Source organism: Trichoplusia ni, chromosome 5 (genome assembly GCF_003590095.1).
Source record: "Trichoplusia ni isolate ovarian cell line Hi5 chromosome 5, tn1, whole genome shotgun sequence".
In the NCBI taxonomy this organism is placed as follows: Eukaryota; Metazoa; Arthropoda; class Insecta; order Lepidoptera; family Noctuidae; genus Trichoplusia; species Trichoplusia ni.
The window spans coordinates 10,692,672-10,718,233 of NC_039482.1; the positions used below are offsets into that span (position 1 = coordinate 10,692,672).

Genomic DNA, 25,562 nt, shown 5'->3' on the forward strand with positions numbered 1-25,562 from the left:
GCTAACGAAGGGTCTAAGTAATCAATTTAAGCGTGAGGTGTCGACTTGGTCCTTTAGTTTCAATATTCATATGGGCTAACATCTGGAAATCACGGCCAATACATGTAATAGGTTTAGGGCGACCTGAGGACAGTAAAAGTCTCTGAACAAATATTTGAATGAAGCGATAGCGTTTAAGCTGAAATAGGACGCCAAATCCATTGTACTATTGTATTTAGTGGTAATTCTTTATTGGACATTGGAGAGTCAAATCAAAATAGGCAGTCAAAACCAGTCAAATATCAATGGTTTGTAGCAGAATATGTATAAACTGGAAGCAAATCCCAGAATAACTTTCAAAAATACAGGAAAAAGAGACAGTTATTTTTAACAAAGAATACCACAAAAAAATCTATTATAGTTCTACAGAGTCATATATTCCAAATAGCTCCCCAACATAAAGGAAATGCCTCAAATAAATATTATAATTTGATTTGTTCGACGAATCCTTAAGATATTTCTATGCAAATTGTATACAAAGGGAAGAAGGAGCGTGACGTCATATCCAGAACCATTTTTTATGCTAAACGACTTGATAATAATACGAGAGACGTCGCATGAAGGTCGCTACAACATTTATCAGGAATACAACATGTTTTTGGAAGCTTAATACCTCTCGTCTTCAAGCATTTAATTCCTTTATTTTATTCCTATACATCATGATAATCTCTTTAATTTTTATCAAACCAAATTTAAGAACAATTTTTATAAGTATATTCCTCACCCATCTTTGTGACCATACCAACCGTTGCAAAGCCTCGATTTAACATTAATTTTGATCTTATAGCAACAAAAATATATATCTGTAAATATCACATCTGTATAGCCGTCACAGTACATGAGATATAATCTGGAGACTGGCGAATAGACAGAAAGCGGAATTCTAACTATTATCTAGTCTACTTAAACAGAGACATTTTGAAACCCGTATTCCTTAAATTTTAAGGTGTTGGCCCTGGCAAAAAGAATTCGGTACTTATATCAAGCGATGGAACTCCAAGGAAAAGCAAATTCCTTTAAGCATGTAATGAAATGAAACCTCTTTCTTTGAACATAATATTTTCCAAATGGTTACTTGGTGTTAACTGCGTTGGAGATTATCTCCGCTTCAATAGAGATCTTTAGCAAGAACTCCATCAAATTACCCTTCAATGATTTAAGTGTAGAAAGTATAATGTGTAGTACATAGGACATGTTAAGAGAATATTCCAAAGCATGGGTTTGTTTACTATTAATAATTGAACTGTTCAGAGTAGAGAGTTTTGCCTAGCCTGGGGGATATTTTGGCCAAGGATAAGGATACTATTTTTGTGTCCTTTTTCTTTCCTTCTTATGAGTTTAGATAATATAGCTGATGAATTATACTCATTTAGAATTGCTGCTATTTGTTCTCAGTCCAATATTTTTACATTTACATTGGTACTTAAATTTGAAGATGAAATAATTAAATCACATTTCAAAGTTAAAGTTATGAACCTAACTCTTACACCTCCTACCACAGTTGTATTATTTAAAGTAATATTAAATTATTCTTAAAGTAATATTATTGCCGCTGCGTAAGCGAGACGCCGCTCTACATATGGTATCGCGCCATCCCGCTTCCTCTACTACAGCTGTCTATCTTCAAATCGTAGGCCTCTGTAACATTTCTCCTCAGCCGGGACAGTTACAGAATGGCATTATAATTTATTACGTTTGCGTCGAGTTTAGGCGCAAACATGTATCTAATATTCAAGTGCTAAGGGTTCACGTGATGTGTTATGTTATATCAACATGACATCTTGTGTTTTGTACATGGATATTTAGAACGAAATCATCAATCATATTGCTAGTATGACAAAATATGTAGATAAACTATTCAACTAAAATGTATAGAATAAAACTGTATAGTAAAAGTCAAATACCATTTATTTTTTACGCGAAACAGTCACATTTTTTGAACGTCAAAAAACGACAAATAATAGACACCCCGTATTGCCAACCCTTCAACGGTTTCTAAGTTTCTCTGGCTGAGAAGAAGAAACGTCGCAACAAACACCAAATGATAGCCTATATAGCCTTTTCCCAACTATGTTGGGGTCAGCTTCCAGTCTAACCGGATTCAGCTAAGTACCAGTGTTTTACAAGGAGTGGCTGCCTGTCTGACCTCTTCAACCCAGTTGCCTGGGCAACACGACTGAATAGTTATAGGAATTGATTATCAGGGGAGAAAAATAAGAGCGTTTTGGGATGGTGGAGAATTTAGGAATATTTTTCTATTCACCCCGTAGTCACATCGAAGTATGTAAGTGTGTTTGTTTAACCACTAACGATACTCTATATTGTTTTTCATATTTCGTGTTCAGCCATATTTGATGGATGGACACCTATTTATGAATTTTCTCATGTCTGTGAAAGCCAATATGGCAAAGTAAACAGGATGAAGGCTCTACTAATTGATACAAATATTTTTTGTTTCATCATATTTCTTGGAGCCCGGGATACTTAACCACGACAGATTTCTTTTTGTTTTTGTATTAATAGAATACGAATATCAAACATTATAGTCAACAGTGATACATCTTTCATATAAAAATAAATGGAGATTGCTTGAAAGTCGAAAGTTCTGAGAAACGACGGCCGCGAATGATACCTCGACAGCACGTTACTGATACCGTTATAAAAAGTATTCAGGGACAAAAAGGAAAACCAAGACAAGACTAAGGTGATACCTGGAATTATAGCAAACTGAAGCGTGTTCACAGAATATTGTAACCCAGCAAACAGTACGAGAGAAAAGTTATAGCGACTGTAAGAGTATATGATCTAATAATGTTTATGATCACGTATACAGTAATAATACCAGCAAGGAAATGTTTGTCTGCTAAGCAAAAAGTAAATGAATACATAAAAACTAAAAATAAACATTCTTTTAGATTGCTTCTTGCTTGGAGTCTAAGTCGATGGTGGTCTTTGGGGGCTCTTATGCCAAGTTCCATCTTTAGCATTGGGTCAGCTCAATGTCAGAATTATATTCCTATATAAAAAGGCTGCCAAAATTTCACTTGACCGGAAACCAGGAAGTGGGTAAAATTCAACTTGCAAGATCTTAGTACCGACAAAGGGACTGAGGAAACTAAATAAAAGTAAAACTTGTAAAAAATAGAGAATTAATCATTGAAAACAAAAGGTATTATTGATTAATTAGTGCCCATTTTGAACACAAATAATAAAATCACATTTTCATACCCCTTACTCAGCCCAAACACACAATATAAAGGTTACAAAAATAGATCCTGACCATTTAACTGCATAACCCTTAAAGTAAAACATTGAAGCCTATTTATACAGTCAATATGACCTCGACTGAACCCTCAAAGGCAGTTCGCTAACGGAAATTAGATCGGCGATCGTAATAGCAGAGTCCTCTAGCGGGCGGGAGCTACAACATAATTGTTACAACCTTGCAGACCTGGGGTATTGGGTAGCGGGATCTGGATAAACAGTTCAATGATGAATGCTGACAATTTGGGTGATTCATCCTTCTAGAAATGGTATTTGTTCATCTCATCGTATTTTGTATGCTTACTCTGATGTTGGAGTTTAAGCTTCCTGGAGGCCTCTGATCTTTGGTCTTGAAAAATTCTCGGGCTTTTTCTTCGCTGGTCTTAGGAAGTAATAATCGCGAAGTTATTCACTGAGAAAGATATCATATTTCTTGCGTAGTAGATTTATACCCACGACCTTCAACTTTTTATGCCAACGGTTAAATTATTATTCTATTCTGTATTGAACATATTATAATATTTATAGAAAATCAGTCGTGTAGAACTAATTTTTTTGTGAAAAGAACTATCAGTTAAAGTATTTTTTGTGAAAAGAACTATCAGTTAAAGTATTTTTTTCCATTCTTCGAACGAGTTTCTTTCAGATTATTAGATTAACTTAAAAAAAAACACATCACCCCGAATCCACAGTCAACTGCAAACGAAATGACACACAACTTCATTACCCAAACACATTTCATACACCATGTAAATATTTTTCTAATCAAACCTATAAGTAGATAAGAATCAGACTCCAACATGAATTAACTTTTTAACTTCATTTCTGATGTGTATCGAAATGAAATATACTTATTTATTTTCCTCTTTGACAATTTTTGACCTCTCTTTTCCCTCCGAAGCCCTCTTAACAGGAAATGAACTTATCAATATTTATTTAAGTAGAGTGGAAAAATATATAAAATCATTTGCGCTTTAGATAACTTGTGACTTAGTTAAGAAACATGGAAGTTGACTGCCGCCTACTTGTAGGGCCATAGAGTCATTTGAATTTGGATTTTTGATATCATAACTCATGTTTACAAAGAGTCTCTATTCAAAATAAAAGGTTTAACTTTTAACCAACGTAATTACTGCTAAAAATATATTTGCAGAAATATAATCTTTTTAATTCTTAAAATTATGGTTGATGCACATTGCTTCAGAAATGTAAGTTTATTTCACTTTCCAGAAGCAAAATAGCTAAGAAAATTGAGTGAAGGTCAATTAAGAAAGTATCATCATTATTCCAAGAAAACAAAGCCCAATTAATATTTTATTAAGTAAATTAATTAAGACCCGGAAAAAACAATAATTAAATTGTTGGGCACAAAGAAAAGTATCAAAGCTGTTTGAAAAGTATAATAAACACAAAATCATTAGAAGTGTCAAACTAATGAGGTGCCGGTGAAATTCTGTTGAGGACACGGAGCTGTGTTCTTGTTAATTAATGATTTTATCATCCAATATAAAACGAGCGATATATTTTATTATTTAAATATTATTCTAGGTCTTATTATACGTTTCCATCATTGCCAAATTATTTATGAAACCGTGCTCGATAAACCAAAAAAATATTATTCAACTGCTGAGTTTTTGGTTTTATTTTCGATTTTGATTCGTTTAAAACCAAGTAGTTATTTAGCGTCATCAGTAGTTCTAATTAATATCACTGCATGCGTTGGCGCTAGTGTCGTTCCTAAGTATCAACTCTATCTGAATCGTTTGAAATAGAACTCGATTCTATGAGGAGAAAGGCCTCCAATAGTATTGTCAATAGTAATATCTTCAAGTATTCAGGCTAATACATACATACATATATATTAATCGTAATTGCATTCAGACACGGAACTAATGAGGCTTATCAAATAAAAATTTGTCGTATGTGAGAATTGAACCCATGACATCCGGTATATCAGTCAGGGCCATCGACCACTAGACCAACAGGTCAGTTCCATCTATTGATTAATGTATATTTTTGAGTACATATATTTTATGCAAGACTACAATTATAATTACTTTGGTTATTGCTAAAGAATTTGTTGAGCAATTTCTTATCCACAGCTGGCACTTGAGAAGCGGTGAAGGGTGGGCGATATAGGGTGGTCTCTGTTAATTTGATTGATCTTTAAAAAGGACTACTCAGTAGCCTACTTTGAATAAATACATTTTGTATAAAATACAACGCGGTAAAACTCTGTGTTTTTTTTTTAAATTAAAGTTAGACACGACCGCTTTATATGAGACGTAATAGAGATACATTATGCTCTGGGGACGGGATCAAGATTTTGCGGTCGAAAAGTCTCTTTAGAAATTCTAATAAATTTTGTTAAAATATTTTTTTTTTTCAATTTAAGATTTCACTAATCTAAATAAATATGTATTCGGAAGTGACTCACTAAAAGTTTGTAATCGACAGTTCAATTCACGTGACGTATTGGAAACATATTTAATAACATTTATTAAGCGATTTCTGACATTTCTATGAATTTCAAGAAATGTGGTAATGTAGTAAGCTAACCTTTTGAAGCATACCAAATCGAAAATAATATAATTATATGAAAATAATACATATTAATGTACCAAACAATTTGTTAAACATAAATCTTTGAATCACAGCCTTCGGCAAGGGTTTATGTTATTATTTTAGATTGAGATGTCAATCAAGACAAACTAATAACTCCAGACATTCCATCTTCAGTGACGAGTATTGTTATCAACAATTGAAATATACGTCCTTAGTTCAGATGGCGTAGGTCTCATGTAGCGACCCTAAGGGACAGTTTACACTGGTGCGGAGATGACGAACAAAATCGTTTTGTGTTATTTTTTGTAAAGTAGACAGCACGTCGAATACGCTTCAGATAAATAGTACATATTGGTTTACAATACTACGTGTGTCTGAAAACATTTGCAACCAATTTAAAGGTCTTTTATTGCAACTTTTTTTATGCAAACACGATACAAAACGCGTAATTTCTGACAAACCTGTCAAACCTGTCGCGTTAAGTATGTGAGATGTTTGCGTCCAAATAATAAGTATCTGATGCTCTATCATACTCTATACTAATTAATAAAGCTGAAGAGTTTGTTTGTTTGAACGCGCTAATCTCAGGAACTACTGGTGCAAATTGAAAAATTCCTTTTGTGTTGAATAGACCATTCATCAAGGAAGGCTTTAGGCTATAAACCAACACGCTGCGACTAATAGAAGCGAAGATACAATGGAAAATGTGAAAAAACAGGACAGGTATAAATCATAATTTATATCTTCTAACCACGGGGACGAAGTCGCGCTAGTTTTTATATAATAGTCAAATGAAAACCATGCCTGTCACCGTCTAGGAGATTTGTTAAATGAAGGTTTCAATACGGCACCAGTTTGAACTTGCCCTAATTTTCAAGTTAATGAATAACTTATATGATGTACGTATTACTATCGGAATGAAATCCAATTTCATATGTTATCGTGAGACCGATCTGAGGCCCAATCTGCTGCTCGGTTAGTTTGTGAGGCTATGTGTATGTCTGTAGGATGACTCGAACTTGTAATTAGTTGTGAGCGATGCCAGAGTTAAACAATACGGAAAAAATATGCACCTGGTCAATAATAAGTTGCGTAGTTGGTAAAACGACTGGTGTTTTGAGCCAGAAGTTGCAGGTTTGTATTCTGTATGAGCTTAAAATCGTATTATTAGTCCATGGTCGAGTGGCGTACGCACCGGTTTCAAGGTGTCGCTAGCTCTTAAGTCCCAGGTTCCGTCCCCGGTCGGGTCAATGTAAACATTCACATTTCTACATTGTCTCGGGTCTGGGTGTTTGTGGTACCTTCGTTGTATCTGAATTCCATATCACAAGTGTTTTAGCAACTTACTTTTCAGAACAATGTAAGTGATGTTGTGCGCATTTAAAAAGTAAAATTTTAATTACCTCAGTTATCAATAACACAGCTTCAATTGAATAAGAAAACTTTTACAAATAAGTCCTCTCATAATTGATCCCAGTCAAAATGTAATTAGGAAGTTAGTAAAAAAAGTTTTTCAATTGTTGCCCTCACTCGCACTTCACTTTCTAAACGACTAAACAGGCCAATAAACGTTTTCTAATTTGCAAAATGAATACTTTTTAAAAACATATTTTTTTTCACAACTGCTATAAACATAGGGGCAATTATTTCAGGTTTCAAAAAATACAGAAAAAAGGTTCCAAAGGTACAGTAAGGAATAGAATAACCTGAATTCGTACGACTCAGGCAATAGTCGGGCTGTCTCGATAAATAGGCGTTAGTAAACGTTTATTCAAAAAATGAAACAACAAAAATAGAAACACTTTTTTGCCAATGTTTCTGAACGAATATTGTAAATGTTATGTATTAAATAGTGAATATTGACATGATCCGTGTCTGTTAATAGGTAGCTTTACTCCGACTGCTAACTCTCTCTGCAGTGTATTGTAAGGACCAGTAAATGTCCCGTCACACGTCACATAGTTCCCGTATATTACAATATGTTGCAAAATTCTACAACTTTCAAAATCAAGCTTAGCAAAGCTCGTATTATGTACAAGAAAATTGATAAACACTTATATATTTCCAAATATATACATAATATAGATAAATTACACTCAGACAATGATCGTGCACATCGTACAAACATTTGTCCTGTATGGGAATAGAACTCGCGACACGACGCACATTACATTTAGCGCAGTGACCTCAACCGATCAGCTATCCATTCAGTCAAATCACTATTCATTGACATTTACAAAATGGAAGCACAAAAACATTGGCAAAAAAGCTTCGGAACATTAGTTGACAGATGTGATCAAAACAATAGTGACGTCACACATCAGATAGACAAGCTTTGTAACGTTAGGCAGTGTGTCACCCGTGTGTAATCGATGCAGCTTTCACTGGATACTAAATATGGCGTTTGAAAATAGTTTTTGATTTATATTGCTGTCTACTATTATTTTAGTTTTTGCATCAAACGGCACGTTTTAAATATGGTTTATGTGAATAATGAATACCGACAATATTTTGGCTTTTACTTTTATATGTTAAATTAATATAACATAAAATAAAAAAAGCCCGATTGTAGCACAAAAATTAGAAAAAAAAACAATTGGCAAAATGTAGTATAAATTAGTCTAACAGGTTCAAATTGTTGTCACAAATAAAATCTGAAACCGGAAAACAATCAATTTTTCAAATCGAATTTAACCGCATTCCCTACAATATATAAGAGCAACTTTACTACAATTATAATAGCAGTAATTACAGCAATAGTTTCGAAACGCCCGATCGAACTCCGGCACCGGAGTAAACGTGGACGTAAACTTCACGCCGCCAATATGTAGGTCACTTATTTTTGTGCCGAACTTTCTGGACTAATCTGTCAAAGACTGTTAATTTTGCGCTACCGTTAAAATATATTATAGTTTAAAGATAATGTGTTTATGTTACATCTAGTTGTAAATTAATTATATTCATTAATTAAATTTCAAGCAATTTTACACGCAATTTTTTATAAATGACTAGACAGTTTGTGGATTTTATCTTGTAAACTACTCAATAGATTTTGATACGGTTTTCTCAGTCAGAACGATTGTTTGATAAGGAAAGTTTTATGTTACAAAAATTATTGACTATATGACACAAGCAACGGTTATTAAAAAGGTAATTCTTAAGCGATTCCGTCATGATTAAGTAACAAAAGTGAGTCAATATTGAGTGTTGTTCTCCGGCAATTAGCAAGGTTTGTGTTTGCGCCGCCGAGCGCGGGGCTACCATCACATGTTTACTAATTTGTTTGCTGTAAATATGTTCAAATTTAATTTCACCCAAAGCTGAAGTTCTACTTTATTTTTGTGAGGACTATTCATACATAAAAGACGCTACTTCAAGGTCAAGAGTCGAACTTACAACTAGCTTGACTCGCGACCCGCCGCCGCTTTAACTGAAACTAGTCAGACAATCCCGATAAGTAAGCGTGAGTAAACCTTTGCATCATTTAAATACAAGACTTATCGGTTCTCTTAAATACATTAGATATACTGTGGGATAATTTAAAGGACATATTTGATATTGTTTTAAGTTTAGTGTGTGGTACTGTATTGTTTATACGTTTCACAAACATTTAAGAAACATTCTCAAGACACACAGCATTTTATATTCTTGCAAATATCAGCTCTTGATTGAGGACTCCGGTTGAGTCAGAACCTAGTCGAATAGAAACTTTTGCATCGTTTGATAACAAAAATATTTCCACAATTATCAATGTGGTAAAAAAATAATTATGTCTATACTCACTTAGTTTCAATGCACAATATTCTGTGACGGTCTAGTAACAGTATAATGTCACAATAAACAAAGCACTCTCTACCGAGAGACAGTTTTAATTAATTCTAAAATAAAACGAACCTGGTTGCAGTTAGTTGTAAGTTTAGCAGGAAAAACAGTTCTTTGTTTAAGTATAGAGTAATGATAAAACCAGACCGTTAATGTTGTACTGCGGAGCTGGAGCGAGCTCCTATTTACAGAGGATTATAATAAAAGAAGTATTTAAAGACAATGATAGGTGCAGGTTATTTGAGGGGTGAACAATTTTTTATTTTTAATAAATGCGGACAACATCACATTGTTCTGAACCCAAAGTAAGTTACTAAAGCACTAGTGTTATGGAATTCAGATACTACGAAGGTGCCACAAACACCCAGACCCGAGACAATGTAGAAATGTGAATTTTTACATTGACCTGACCGGGGATCGAACCCGGGATCTCAGAGCTAGCGACATCTTGAAACCGGTGCGTACGCCACTCGACCACGGAGGTCGTCTAATTATTTTTCTTATTATCGGCATGAGTCGTACCTAACCGAGTATTTGTATAACAGGTAGATTTAAAATTCAATTTTCATCACATATTTCCTGCAATTACTTTCAGTAATGTGCTATTGTGAGCCTTTGTCAAAAAGTGCAACCCCTTAAACACGAATCGAGATTACGAAATTATTTTTTTCATCAGCTCTTTAATTACATATTGAAAATAAATACATAAAATAAACGTTAATATTTCAAGAAGCAGGGTTACTTGTTCTTTAGTGAGCAATAGCTTCCCGAAATGTTTAAACACTGTTATTTAGTTTTGGCGACAAACTAAATAAAACGGGACGCGACGATGGGGACCAAAACTTAGGCCTCTGTTTCAAGAGGTAATTAAGTTATAAAGTATAACTGTCAACATTACACGCGCTTTCTTTTCATATAACTGTCTTTGTTAATCGTCGAATATACATTTTCTATTTCAAGTTTAAGATAACATAAACAGAGAAGTCCTATTCATATAAAAAGTTTTACTATTGCCTGCGGCTGTGCTCTTAGGCAAACTTTAGGCTTCTAAAAACAATTCAATTAATTCTCAACACAAAATCTATACTCAATACTAATTTATAAATCTGAAGAGTTTGTTTGTTTGTTTGAACGCGCTAATCTCAGGAACTACTGGTTCAAATTGAAAAAATATTTTGGTGTTGAATAGACCATTCATCGAGAAAGGTTTTAGGCTATATACCATCACGCTGCAATTAATAGGAGCGAAGATACAATAAAATGAGGAAAAAAAAGGAAAGGAAAATGAAAATGTGGAAAAAAAACAGGGCAGGCCTTAATCATAACTTATATATTCTAACCAGGCGGTCGAAGTCGCCGGCAACAGCTAGTTAACTAAGTTAAATAAGTCGATCAAATTTTATTAATTTCGATTGTTCAGGTAACACCAAAAAGTCCTTTTATAATAATCTGACGGAGTAGGTATATATGAAAATATATTTATACTTTTTATACTCAGCCGACACAGCTATTAATTTCTGGGCAGTCGTACCAACAACACTTTCATTTTTGGCGGCATTCGTTCCAAATCATTCGGAGTCCTGAGGGAATCATAGCTCGCTGAAGGCCATCGATATCGGTCCCGAGGGGACACAATATAATTGAGATAACGCCAACTTTGGACGACTAGTTATTGTGTTATCAATAATTGCGTTAACTTCGCAACTTCGCCTACCTATTCAACACCAGTCCAATCAATCAAACTTATGCTTAATAGCTTTTGTAGTGTGAACTAGTAATTAAATGTGAATTATACTTATGTGAGCGTTGAGGATTGATAAGCCAAGTAGGTCAATGTCGTTGTAAGACGGGACTCGAGATTTCTGTTTTCAGTTTCTTTATCCATCAATTTATTGCTTTACTAGCTGTTGCCCGCGACTTCGTCCGCGTGGTTAGAATATATAAGTCAGGAATTTTTGAACGGAAGCTCTCGAAGTTGAATATTTTTAGCAGTTTTATCCACATTTTCCATTGTATCTTTGCTCCTATTAGTGGCAGCGTGATGTTATATAGCCTAAAACCTTTCTTGATGATTGAACCGAAATATAATTTTTCAATTTGAACCAGTAGTTCCTGAGATTTGCGCGTTCAAACAAACAAACTCTTCAGCTATATATATTAGTAGAGATATACAATGTATATAGATCTGATGATGAATGTTGCAGTTATTTATACTATAAGCGCGAGGATTCAGATTCGAATCCAACACAGACAAATTTCAATATTTTTTGTTAATTATTTTAATGTTTTGCTACTAAACGTTAGAAATCATCTTCAGTAAAAGTAAGATACCAAAAATCAATCTCAATATGGGACGAGGTCTTTGTGTCGTAGTGGGACATTTGTATGCTGGTAATTCTTATTATCTTGTTGATAGTCGCAGCAACTAACTCTACTATAGTTTCGATAAGGAAATGGAAATTCAAAACCAATAGTAATCTATCTGCTATGCGAATAGAGTCATTTATAGTCTTGTATAACACACAATTCTCTAACCAAACATTATTTTTTGATCTTGTTCTAGATTTTAATTGGTCCAAATACCCTGACACGTTGCCAAGTCGATCGCAGATTAACATTTGTTCAAGCTTGTCAATTAATTCTAAACGATTCCAAGTCTAGGGCCAAAGGGAAGACGCTTGAATATTCATGCTGATTACCATTCGATGAGAATAAGATGGTGAAGTGATTTCAACGTGAAATATCAGAGGCTTCGTTAAACTGAAGAGGCTTATTATAGAGAGCTGTACAGCGCTGTATAATGTAGACTTTATGATGAGATGACTGCAATAGGTGATTGATTTGTGTACTGTCACTGGTAAAGAATTAATTAAGAATAATAATTATCTTGTGAAAAAGTATAAAATAGGAAGATTGTTTTTGTGAATTAAACATGAATTCGTTAGTGTCTTATTAAAATTAATTTTTTTTTTGTCAAAAAACTACAATGGGGACATTGAATATGTTATTGCATAGTCTTTAAAAACAATGTAAAAATAACATTTTGTATGAGTGTTCCTGCTAAACAAAACATGGATTAAATTTGTGGCAAAACTTAATAAAAATATGTTTAAGAAACTAAGTGTTCCAAAGGATCTTCATTACAATATTTATATAACCCGTATTTTGTTCCAGAGAGGTTTTAACGTAAAACAAAAGGCACCTTCAGAAACGAAATCTCAGTAAATTTTGAGCAAAATTGCTTTTAAAACGTGAGCCTTCTGGGATCTATTTAGCCAATTTACGATCGACTAGAAATTTAGTTCTTTTGAAAGTCTTCATTTCTATATAAGATGGTATCTTTTGCTTTCAATTAAACCTAACTACGCATCCGTACCGATAATATTATGATTTTTTTATGATAGTATATTTCGAAGTTTGCTTATCTGTCAACATGTATAAAATGGATAAACATAATTCTCTTTCAACGTTACCTGTAACGTTTGATCATTTCGTAGCATCTTTTCAAACTTTCTTATTACGATTTATAAGACCCCCGTTCCGTCCACACCCCCAGACCCCCATTACTTACTGCACCATTGCCTTCAGACTTATTAAGTCCCCTTAAATACTTTAGTGGGGGTCAAAAATGCCCGCCCTTACCCCAATGGCTAATTACGAGTATCGGAACTCTTCTTGCGAAATACAATGGGTCTTTCTACCCATAATAATGTCCACTCAGTGATGAGTATTTGGAAGATGCCGGTGAGGGTTTTCGTATAAAGGTTCTATGTGTTTCGATAAAACTACACGACAGAATTTGACAGCGTGAATAATGAAAGTATTTTCTGGCTTGCCTCTCAAAAAAATACATCTTTGTAATAGTACTTGTTCGATTTGAACCTGTCACCTCAGGCACATAAATCCGTCAATCCAATCACAATACCAGAGACAGTAAAAATATGTAAAATACTTTGAAGATATCCCAGCAAACTGTCCCGAACTAAAAGCTAACTTCCACAAACTTATCGATTCCACAAGTTTTTACTTAAAAACAATTCAAACTATCGGCTAAGTTGGGGCGCTGTGTAATGATGCCTATTACCGAGAAATGTAAAATTATGATGTAAACGATCCTTTAATGTTGGCTCTTAGTTTTTGTGAGTTGCCCTTTAGTGCGATAGTTACAGTTGGAGTTTATAGTCATTTTTCTGATAATGATGTTAAAAAAATCTGGAAATTACGCTAGTTAATAGTAGTAGTAGTAGAAAAAAGTTCCACATTAAAAAAATGTGTATTGTAAAAACTGTTTTTACACATACTTATTTTAAATAAATGTCGTGCATTTTTTTCAAGGATGAGGATATTTTAAAAAATATATTTGAATTTGAATCTAATGCAATGCGAACAGATGAATACCTAGCTGTTTTATGAAACTTTTGACATGATGAAACTTACTATGCAAGTTATGATCGGGTCAGTTTAAACACGTTCTTTGTTCGAATATAACGTATAGATCTAATTTGCAAAAAGCAAGAACAAGTTCAACTGTAATAAGTGCGAACAATACATTTTGGTTCCTTACAATATATTCTAATACGAAAACTGGAGAACCTGTTTAATATACATACAGACACGGTTCTATGGTATTTTCGTTCTAAATGAAAACAGCAATAACGGCTGCAGCTGTGCACGTCAATAAATTTATGCTTAGCATTCCGCTACGGAACCACTTCGTATGCGCGAGAGCTCTTAACTATTTTTGTATTAAGTTTTCCTGCGTGTTCGTCCTCAATTTTGAAATTATTAAGGTCTCAAGAACACCTTAGAAAAGTATTTTTTATTACTCTGTACTAAAAGTGAACCCTGTCACTGTGGTCCACCACTGTCTGTCCGTTTGTCGATCGTCCGACCGTCAACATGCTGTATCTCATGAACGATCGAGATAACGTATTTCTGCTGCCGCTATAGCATCAGGTACTAAAAATAAATGTGTGGCTAAGCAACGGTTGTTACGATCCTTGTTTTTGTTTGGTAAGGTACCTATAAATTTATTTGTCACCTTGCAAGTTTGTTTGTCCATGGCCTATTTGATTCGGAATCCTCAGTGTAGGAAGCCTGACTCGCACTTGAACGGTTTAGGATTGTAGATAAAATGTGTAAGAAAAATTTCATGAAGTATTTCTATGTACGTCGCTTCTCTACACCTTCCAATTATATATTTTCTATTTTCCCCCTAATTCGGTTTGAATTAATTTTATGTATAAATCACTTTATGAAGCCTAATAATAAAACAAAACCACTCATATCCAATAACTTCAATACAATTTCATGAAATATTAAACATTATTCTGCGTCAAATTATTTATGAATGTGTAATATCTGATCAATTTCTATGACACAAATCACAACTGATTATCATCAGTGCTATGACGTGACATAAGTAGGTAATTTATATTCATTATATTAGATACAATATACAGTTCACTAATCCATTTGAAATCTCAAATCGATACCTCTAATGTACATGATGCTATATAGCAAAAATAACGACTTTCCCAAGACTTATGTATTAACTAGCTTTTCGCCCGCGGCTTCGCCCGCGTCGTTGTCGGTTATGTCGCGTTTCCAAGAGAACTCTTCAAAAGTCCGGGATGAAAACTGCCCTATGTTCTTTCTCAAGGTCAACTCTATCTTTGTACCAAATTTTATTAAAATCAGTTCAGTATAAGTGTAAGCGTAACAGACAGACAGACAGAGTTACTTTCGCATTTATAATATTAGTAGGGATAAAAATCCCTATAAAGTTCGTTTCTTAAATATCTGTGGTAATTTTATATTGTTAAGTTGGTATTAGCAATTGTTCGCATTGACCAACGACAACCGTCATTGTCAGTTCTTGGTGAAACTTTTTCGAATTTTGCTCTAAATAGATTTTCATTTAAAAATGGTCAATAGTTTTTTCTTTGTCGTTTTGACTATTGTATTGTATTAGCGAAGTCACGAATAGGAAACTTAAAATGTAAGGGAATGACATTCCTTTTTAATAAGTGATGTGACTTTGACTTTTCAGTTCAATACATTGGAATATAATAATGTAGGAAAGAGAGATTCAATCAGTATTAGAATTAGAGATATATTATATTACTTATTGAAGTCCTAGTTTATGACATAATATAAAATTCAGTGATGTTTCAATATTCGTTCGTGGGCTCTACATTAAACCATGTCTTTCGTACCTAAACCGATAATTCAATTTTAAACGGTTAACACGCCGGCTTCGGGCACTCAACTTTAAGTAACAGCTGCCAGCTGTGAGAGGCCACTGGCACTTATAGTGACGCCGCTAGCTGCCGCTAATGGAGCTTTAAGATCACCTAACCAACTGTTATTATGGACTAGTTTCATTTAGTCACTATAGCCCGCGAGGCTGGATACTTTCAGTCTAGACTTTTTGGCTCAGATTTGAGAATTACTGGATTCGGTTTAATACGGTATTTTCAATGAAGGGTCATTTTGTCCCTCTCACGTAATTAATAGTATCTCAAAATTTTCAGCTCGTATATCAGAGTTGAATTTGATTTTGCCTGTGAGTGTTAAACCGCTTGACTAAATTTGATGAATATTGGTATGGCGATAGCTTGTGCTCTAAGACCAGACAGAGGTAAGCAATAATTTTGGCAATGATCAATCACAGCTTTTATTTTTATGAAACACCTAAGAAAACTTTTTCTGTGACCAATACTAACACAGTATAAAAAAGCCAAAACTAATATTTAAATACAAATGTCAAAAATAAAGTTAAATCAACTTAGTCATGAATGCGTTTACCAATAGAGATAGGTAAATCTATAGATACAAGCCAATAAACAATGGCTCCCGTGGGTGAACACGTATGTAATATTTGCAAATTACAATATACCTTTTAATTTGACGAAACGATCCGACTTTAAACACAAAAGTGTGATGAATAAATCCTATTTATTAATTCAGGTAATAAACTATGTTAGCCAAATTTTGTCCAAAAATAATCTTATGGTTTTTGCGTGAAAGAGTTACAAATATCCATCCATCCAAACAAACTTTCACTTTTATAATATTAGTAGGATTCTCAGGTTAGCTTTTACGTAAAATAAAGACATATTAAGACATTCAAACAAGTCCACTAGAATTCACTTTAGTAGTTAATGAGCATCACTTTACAGAGCTTCAAGTTCCCTGGAAAGTTATACACGAAATTCAAATGAAGTTTATGGTTAATTATTCCATCCTTTTTAACATTAATGGACTAAAATCGTATTTTTAAAATAAATGTTTCTAACACTATTTCAGAAATTCAAAAGATCGAAATAAAACTGTAGTTTCCGCGCACTGCGCTCTTTCAAGAAATTCCAAAGTTTAAATCATCTACTCACATTAAAAAAACAAGTTCCATATATCACGTACAGTTGAACTGTCTCCGTGCATAGCAAACTGTGTCCTCGACGAAAATATTCCTAGGTTATTTTGATCTTAATAACCTGGCATCAACGACAAAGTCACTATAATTTTTTAACACATAAAACTTTTTTACAAACTTATGAAGCTGAGTAGAACAACACGTTAGCACGTACCGGCTGTTGAAATAAAAAGTTAAAACGTCACTTTTGAATTTAGAATTCGATTGCACGTGTTTTAGTATTAATTTTTTATTATTTTTGAAGCGGGATCGCGGCAGGTCCGCTCTCGAGTGAGTTCGCGACGCGACTGAAGTCATAATGAAAAGGTATGCGTTTCAGGGGTAGACAGAGATGCGAGTATCACTGTCTCGCTCTAGCGTCTTCTGAATGTTAGTGGATGCTGTCTGTAGAGTTTTGTGAATTAAGATTATCTGAATATATAATGGTTAGAGCGCGAATGTTACTTGTGTCGCCTCGATGCATCACTTTGAACTTATTAACAATGTCACCAAAGACGAGTGCTTTAGTAGTTTGCATTAAAGTCATTTAGTCACGTAGGTAAGTACTTACTTTCATAATTAATATTGTGGTACAATGTTCAAATAAATTCTGTGTTCAAATATTATAACAATAATTTTCTTGAGTTAGGTTATGAAATGTGGAAGAAATACCTACCCATAACCTACAAAAACAAAAGAATTCGAATTTGAATATAAAAAAAAGAATGTTACCTTTTGAAAAGTCAAGTTGCTAGTTTGCTTTTAGCTGTAAGCCTAGATACGGCTATGGGTTTGACCAACAACACAGTAAAATTGTATATGTATAGATTAAAGGAATCCTCAATACCTGTGTGTAGATAAAATCATATGCTTTTAAAGTAAACAAACATTAGGCTTGAATCTGAAGTACCATGTTATAAAATTAAACTAATTACACATAAATAACTTTTACGTATAAAATGAGATTCTTACAAACTTATGAGAATTTGTTACGACAAACTCGGTCGCGAGGTTGTTACGAAATATTGCAACAACTGAGAACAAGCCGCCTACAGCCAAACGGTACTAATTGGATGAGAAATCGATGTCTCTCTCATTATACCTACTTAAGATAAAGTTATATTGAAATATCTGAAACGTATAAACATTAAAGATTAGGATAATGTCGTCTGCCGTTACTACCATTTGCTACCATTATCTACCATTTGCTACCATGATCGTTTTATTTTTACGGCTCCTTGCCCTAATGATGGCGCTCCCTCTCCGAGTATCTTTCCAAGTGCGAAAGAAATATTGAAAGTGTTAAAGTAATTGGTATCAGATCATTAAGTCCGATTAGGGTGTAATGTTGCTAATTAAAATCCGATTTAAACAAGAAATCCTTAAGGGACATCCAAGCTTTGCTTAGACTTCAATATATTTCATTGTTTACGCTAAATCTCAATCATCATCATCATCTGCCTAGCCCTTTTTTCCAACATGTTGAGGTCGGCTTCCAGTCTAATCGTATTCAGCTGAGTACCAGTGTTCTACAAGGAGCGACTGCCTATCTGACCTCCTCAACCCAGTCACCTGAGTAACACGATACTCCTTGGTTAGACTGATTGAGAGACTTTTCAAGCTTCTGACTACCTGCAACGACTGCCAAACATGTAGGAATAACAGCCGGGACCCACAATTTAACGAGCCTTCTGAAACATGGTTTTCACGAATTTATCACAGTGTTAAAAGGTCTTGAAGGAAGACTTTGTTATGTTAAATAGGCGAAAGTTTACGTCTGTCTATGTTTTCTATCTCTGAAAAAGCTTAACCCTTTTTAATGAGATCTAGTATGGAGCAAGCTAATATAATACAGCCCTAGATTAACATGTATTACATGCTTGGTATCATCCTAATGCGTTTCAGGAGGTAATGTAAATACAGCTATAACCGACATCCACGCGGGAAAAGTCGCGGGTAGAGCTATGATTACTTTAATTTGGAAGAAAACACGTAAATATACTTGGCACATCAAACAGCTAAACTCGAAACATTGGAACAGGGTGTCGTGTGTCTAAACACAAGTTCTGTAAAGTTTGTCTCGACTTGTTCAGATGATACGATGCTCCTATTCATTTACCATATTGTTATCTGAATCTCCGATAATGATCGTTTGTCACAAGTTTGTTTCAAGTATACGGGGAGGTACGTGACTTTAATTTGTGTAGCGCTAGTTGCGTACCGCGGTGTCACCCATGGTGTTGTAAAATGTTATCTGCAGGTGTTTCCTATACATCATACGGGAGCTATTAAAGTGTAAACGTAGAAGCAATAGAATAGATTTTAGGATACATTTTTCGGATATTATTTCTGATTGACGAAGAGCTACGCGGAGAGGAGTGGTGCGGGCTTGACTGAAGTCAATTGGTGAGAGAATTTTCTGTCCGGAACTCTGAAATCAGCTTGAGAAATAGTTCAATCAGTTGATCATTAATATTAAACGACTCCCGCTGTAACCATTGTGTCGCGGTTAGATTCACAAACATTCGAGTCAAATGCTCAACGACACCCAACTGAACCCAGCACAAACGTTTGTGGATCACACAAATGCTTGTCCTACGCGACAATCGAACGAGTGACCATATGTCAGCTGTATCAAGTAAAATGATGAAGAATCAACAAAATCGGTTTAACCAGCCCAAAGATCTGAGGTAAAAAACATTAAACTAAATCGAAATACAGACGAATTGAGTATTGAGTTTTTCATACGCACTTAAAAATAGTCAATGTCGATGTATATTCTGGTGCCATCAGATTTGACTCACGTGTATTCCTCGCGTGAGTCAAATGTGGTCGGATACCGGAGATATCGGCTAGTGCAGGCTGTTATCACGATATGCTCGGAGCTCGGACAAACAGTTGTGATCGCCCGGTTCTGTGGCTTCACGCAGAATTTGTTAGGTACATACATATTCGTGTCATGGAGTTTCGTGTCATTTATGAAACATCTATGCTGTTTAGAATTTTGATCTTGACGATATCGATTGTGTAACCATGTTGTAAAGTTAAAATATGTTTATTCTAAATAGGCTACCGAGCAACACAAAAAATACAACACCCCATAATAATATCACCCGTTCTTGACCGCTTCCTAAGTCCTAGCTGAGGAGAGGAATAAGCAACATTAAGTCATAATCCTGTAATATAAATAAGATACATGTACAATTTAATTTAAAAATAGTGCAAGAGTACACAAGCTACTAAATAGATTTCTGATTACGTCGAGGTATTCAGAACTTATATAGAGAAACTTATGGACTTACATACATGGACATTAAATGATACAACAATTAAATTGGAGTCAATTAATCACCCTATAAGTACGTGAACCACAGTTACTTAGTAGGTTAACCTCAAATACTCCGCTATCGGGCTATAAGTAACCGCCACTACCCCTGTAATCCTGCCTACCCCGGCCTGCCCTGATAATCTACCGCGAAGATAAACAGCGCCACAATATACTTGAACTGCATTAAACTAATTTCCAAAATAGTTTATATTTAGTCAGAGCAGTAATTTATTTAAATGCGCCCAGAGGTATACAATGGGGTGGGGTTGCACTGACAGCGGGAACATTAGCTTATTAGTTTGTCAGTGAATTTCTTTGAAGTACGAGAGTACATTTTCTTTTTAATTATTTTTAGATTGTTTCTTCTCTCTATCTCTCTACAAAAGTCGTTTGCTTTAAACTTGATTACTCGCTTCTTCCATTATTTGATAAAATGGATATTATTTATTAAGAAACTAAGCATTTTTCGTATGTAACATATTTTGATACATGTGTTAAATGTATAACTTAATCTTAAGAATTATAACATCTGTCACTGGGACCCACTCCTGCGCGGAGCTATGTACCTCAGTGGTGATGAATGCGCCCAATATTGCGTGTACCAAGCCTATGCTAAGCCGCCCGTGTTTGCTTGCGCTCTAACTTCTCAGACTTTGAGAGAAAATACAAATAACAGCATGAAGTCTTCTACAATTTGTATCATATTTTGTGTCAGTATGTTCTTTTTGTGAAAAACACTTTCATTCTTTTCTGGTTATTTGCTATATCACTACGATACTGTTTTGAATTTGTATCGGCAGGGGTGTGTATGGGATCCCTTTCTTCCTTCGCACGTCTTGCAGATTTAACTTAGATTGGAAAAATGTTACGCAGTAGCTGGAGATGGTTTTCCGTTGGTAGGGTTGCGGCCTGTTTAGTTTACTTATTATTTAGTTAATAACGGTTTACTCGAGTGAATTTATCGGGACGCCCGACCAGTTGAACTCGCTCGCACACGTCTAGTCTGAAACTAGTCGGGCTTTCCCTATGAAAACGTCTGATTAAACCTAAGAACCCGAAGAATATTAAAGGTCATGCAGATATAAAAATACTTTCAAAGTAAAGGTTCACAACAGATACATTTAAGAACATCTCAAAGTTGTGTATCAAAATTCCAGAATACGTTCTTTAAAATGTAACCTCACACGTAAATAAAATATTAATTATTCGTTGTAGCTCAGGCCTCATTATTACTGAAACACGATACTCTGCTCTAAATTGGATCAACATGTTCTGTTTCAAAACGTTTTGAGTTTATAAATAATTGTACTGTATGTTAAACTTACGTCAATATTTATTTAATAGAGAGGCTGTACACAGCAGAAATAAAGTCACAACTACTATTATGAAAATGAACAAAATCTAAATGATATTGTATATTCAATAAGGACCTCGTGTAAATCTCACGAGTCAGCTTCAATGTGATAAAAAATATGCTTGATACATTAATGTCTTCAATGCTTTTTGTAAAATAATTCTATGGTATAAAAATTTTCAATTTCTTTCATGTTTACTTTCGATTGGAATCTAAAATGTCCACAAGTGAGCTAACTTTACAATCCGGGCCCTTATCATTCTCAGTTGAAGGAAATTTTAGGACCATTGTAACTCCTCAATTCTCAGTGTCGTCTGGGTGTATTAGTTATAGTATTCCCTATGAACTATTCATATAATACCCACCATTTGGCGCAGATCGCTCAAACAATCGTGGGGGTTGAAAAATTCTCTCATTTCTGAATACCTTCTCGCCAATTTACGAAGCCACTGCGCGATAGGAAGTGGAAACATACGGGGAGAGACAACGGCAGAGAACGCGGCTTTTGACATTTTGGATTTTGTACTAGAGTAATATTAAACAACATATTATAGTAATATATATATTATAGTATTTCTCAGAAGGCCTAACATCACCCCTCATAGTTATATCGTTGTAGTTGTGAGAAAGGGACGCTGGTCTACGCCCTGCAGCGCGTTGTCACTCTACTATAACCGGTAATATTACAAAATAAAAGTAAAAGAACAATTTTGACTCTTAAATTTTATGAGGTATTTTCAGTTTCTAACAAATTCAAAAGTATTTTCTTTTTCGAAATTAACCTCGAAAATATGAATAAACTAAAGATTATTTCTTCAAATAAATCTATTTGATTTGGCCCGCCACACCCGGCTCGCTCACAATACCGTCCCGTGTGCGGTAGCTGGGAATCCATCGAATCAGCCTGAAATTCAATTTGCTATGCATTTAGTTTGCCTGAGTAGGACATAATTGAATGAAATATTTTTATCTCAATCTATCTGATGGCATAGTAATTAGTGCATTCTTGGTTTGACTATAGGTATTTTTAATGAAATTACTCGCATGTATAAAAGACAAAAGCAGATATCTCAAAAGGTCTAAAAAAAATTATGTCATTGTTTGTTTGCTTATTTAAACCTTCCACCAGATAAAATTATAAATTTAAGAACAGTAAAATCTTTCGCCCCGCTAAGATTTTTAATTTATCTTGAATACATAACAAACGAAATTTTATTCCCTTAATCTTTTCAGGAGCTATGATGCCACAGACAGATAGACGGAACGACTGACAGAGAAACACGTCAAAATTATAACACCTTTGGGAACGAATCTTTTGATTAACCTGTGTCGTAACTACCCACATGTAACCGTGTCAACATATAACGTCATCAGTGCTCGTCAAGTTCGCATGAGTTATGACGTCACCGTTATCTTTACACCGCCCCATCTGCCGTTATCACCTCAGCTTAACAAGTTCACCCAAATTAACTTATGTTCTCAATGAGGCTGTTCTTAAGCGGTAAACTCTCAACTTTATGGTGCATATTTTGAAGGAATGTTTACGAGAAGGATACTTGGTTATAGCAAGACAGAAGCATGTAATAACAAAACGTTTTTCAATAAAACAATATAAATCATATTCCCAACTTCTTAAAAACTAAATTTGTTTGACAAAACAAATTCAATTGAGCAAACTGCCGTAACACACATATTTCCATTTTCCATAGCAGTGGGTGGAACAACCAAATGACTTTCACGAAAAACGGGGAAATTCAATAAAAGTCCACACATCTGTGATAAATAAATTGTTAAAGCTGTGTAACTTTCGGAAATAAGAAAATAATTCTGCATCGCCAAAGAGTAAGTTTGGACAGATGTGGATTTGTGTGCAATAGTTTTAATCTGTTCCCATTGTTACTTTGCCTTCAAGTACAGGTATTAGATACAATTATAACTAACTGGTATCGTACATTTAACCACTAACGCTGTATTTTGACTTATAATTTGAGTTTACATATCTACCAAGTTTTACTAAAATCGCTTCCATGGTATTTCCGAAAAATGCATCAGACAAAGAGACCAACAGACTCTTGGGTTTCCACGTCCCCTCTGCACCCAACTTAATCTTTGTGAACAAACTTCAGTGACTTTCGAAATGTTGATGTATTTATTTAGAATGTCAATATTAACAGAGTGTTCAAAAGACGCCGCGCGTATCAAAACTGAAGGCACACACAAATATTTGTGCATTATATAGGATAGATATCTGAGTATAGATGTAGACGAGATGTGGAAAATACCCGATTTGTGCCAGCTTTTTTTTTTGATCACGTGGACTTCTTAAAATTTATCAGAGGACCGTCAAATTAACTAGACAGTGTAGTTCGCCTCGTGTGTGACAAATAACCTCGTCAAGCGATCGGCCGAATGGATTTAATTATTTAATAAACTAAGCCGCGGGCCTCCGCCATGTTTCTATAAAATTCCTCAGTTTGTCAACAAAATTTTACATAGAAACGAGATTCCCTCAACTAACGAAAGTTTTAGAACTTTGTCTTCAGTTTAAATAAGAGATGATAGGGAAAATTAATGTCTGAACTAAAATAATTTGTTTTGTGCTGCTGTAATATTGATGGAAGTATGAAAACTAAAGAATCATCGCACCAAAGTATCTTCAGCAATTTGTAAGCAAGACAAGTTAGAAAATCTTTAATATTTAACACTACATCCCTTAATTATGCCGTAGATTGAAAAGAAATAGACAGCGCGCTTAAAAAAAATATAAACTACACTACACTAATAAACATCATTTATAATTTTTATATTGTTATGTTACGTTATTCTCGTAAGTTAGATTTTTTTAATTAACTGACAATTTAAAAACTTTTTTATTTACGCGTTTTATTATGATGATGCTAGCATCATCATAGCTATGCTAGCATAAATAGCAGGTTTCATAAACTACAAGTAAAATAAAAACAAACCGAATTGAAACAATTGCAAAAAAACACCAGAAACTGAATGAATTCATAAAAGCTTCGGTAGATCTACACTTTCTTAGGTCTATAGCCAAAGATTATAAACATAAATTGCAAAGCAGGTTCTGCGGGCATTTCAGATGTTTCCCGGTCATTGTGTGTTTGATTGATGAGTGTAATTAGCAGCCTTCAATAGTGTTCTACATAATTAGAGGATTTATTAAGATAGCCATTATGCGGCCGTCCTTTTGTTGTGTTTTACGAGGGATAGGTACAAATATAAAGGGCAAAGGTATATAATATACGGGGTAGCTAACGTGTAAGCAGAGTCTCAGTGTATATCCAAAAAATCAGTTAAATCCTGAGTTGCAGTTTTCTGAGCAGGTAATATGAAGTTATGGGCAAACTAATTATAGAAAGAAAGCCCTTTATCATAACCAATCACACTTTGCATTACATACCTCATAATCACGTTGAAGGAAGACATTTAAAATATTGGAATCTTTAATCAACAACCCACAATCACATAGCGTAGTCGTCAATGCTCAAACCCTCTCTATATAGATAGAGGCCTGTGATTAGCATTAGGTCCAATCTAAGAATATTAATAAAAATAAACATTGAATACTAATATATGTAGTACTACTCGCAAAGTAGACTCATTAGAAACTGAACTGAAAGTTCATTCCAATAATGTTGCAGTTAACTTCAAGAGTTATCGGGACCGTGACTAACATAAAAACATTGACATTGTTAACGACAAGCACTATGAAAATATTATTTTATTATATATTTATTTATTATTATCCCAAT

General features: G+C 34.4%; 1 protein-coding gene across 1 annotated transcript in view; it reads right to left on the minus strand.

The window, feature by feature from the left end:
- Nucleotides 1-17,625, minus strand: part of LOC113494466 (neuropilin and tolloid-like protein 2) — a 129,006-nt gene extending 111,381 nt beyond the window's left edge. The window contains exon 1 of the mRNA XM_026872814.1: nucleotides 17,085-17,625. The gene's annotated coding sequence lies outside the window, so the exon portion shown is untranslated. The remainder of the gene's footprint in view (nucleotides 1-17,084) is intronic.
- Between the last annotated feature and the right edge of the window lie 7,937 nt (nucleotides 17,626-25,562).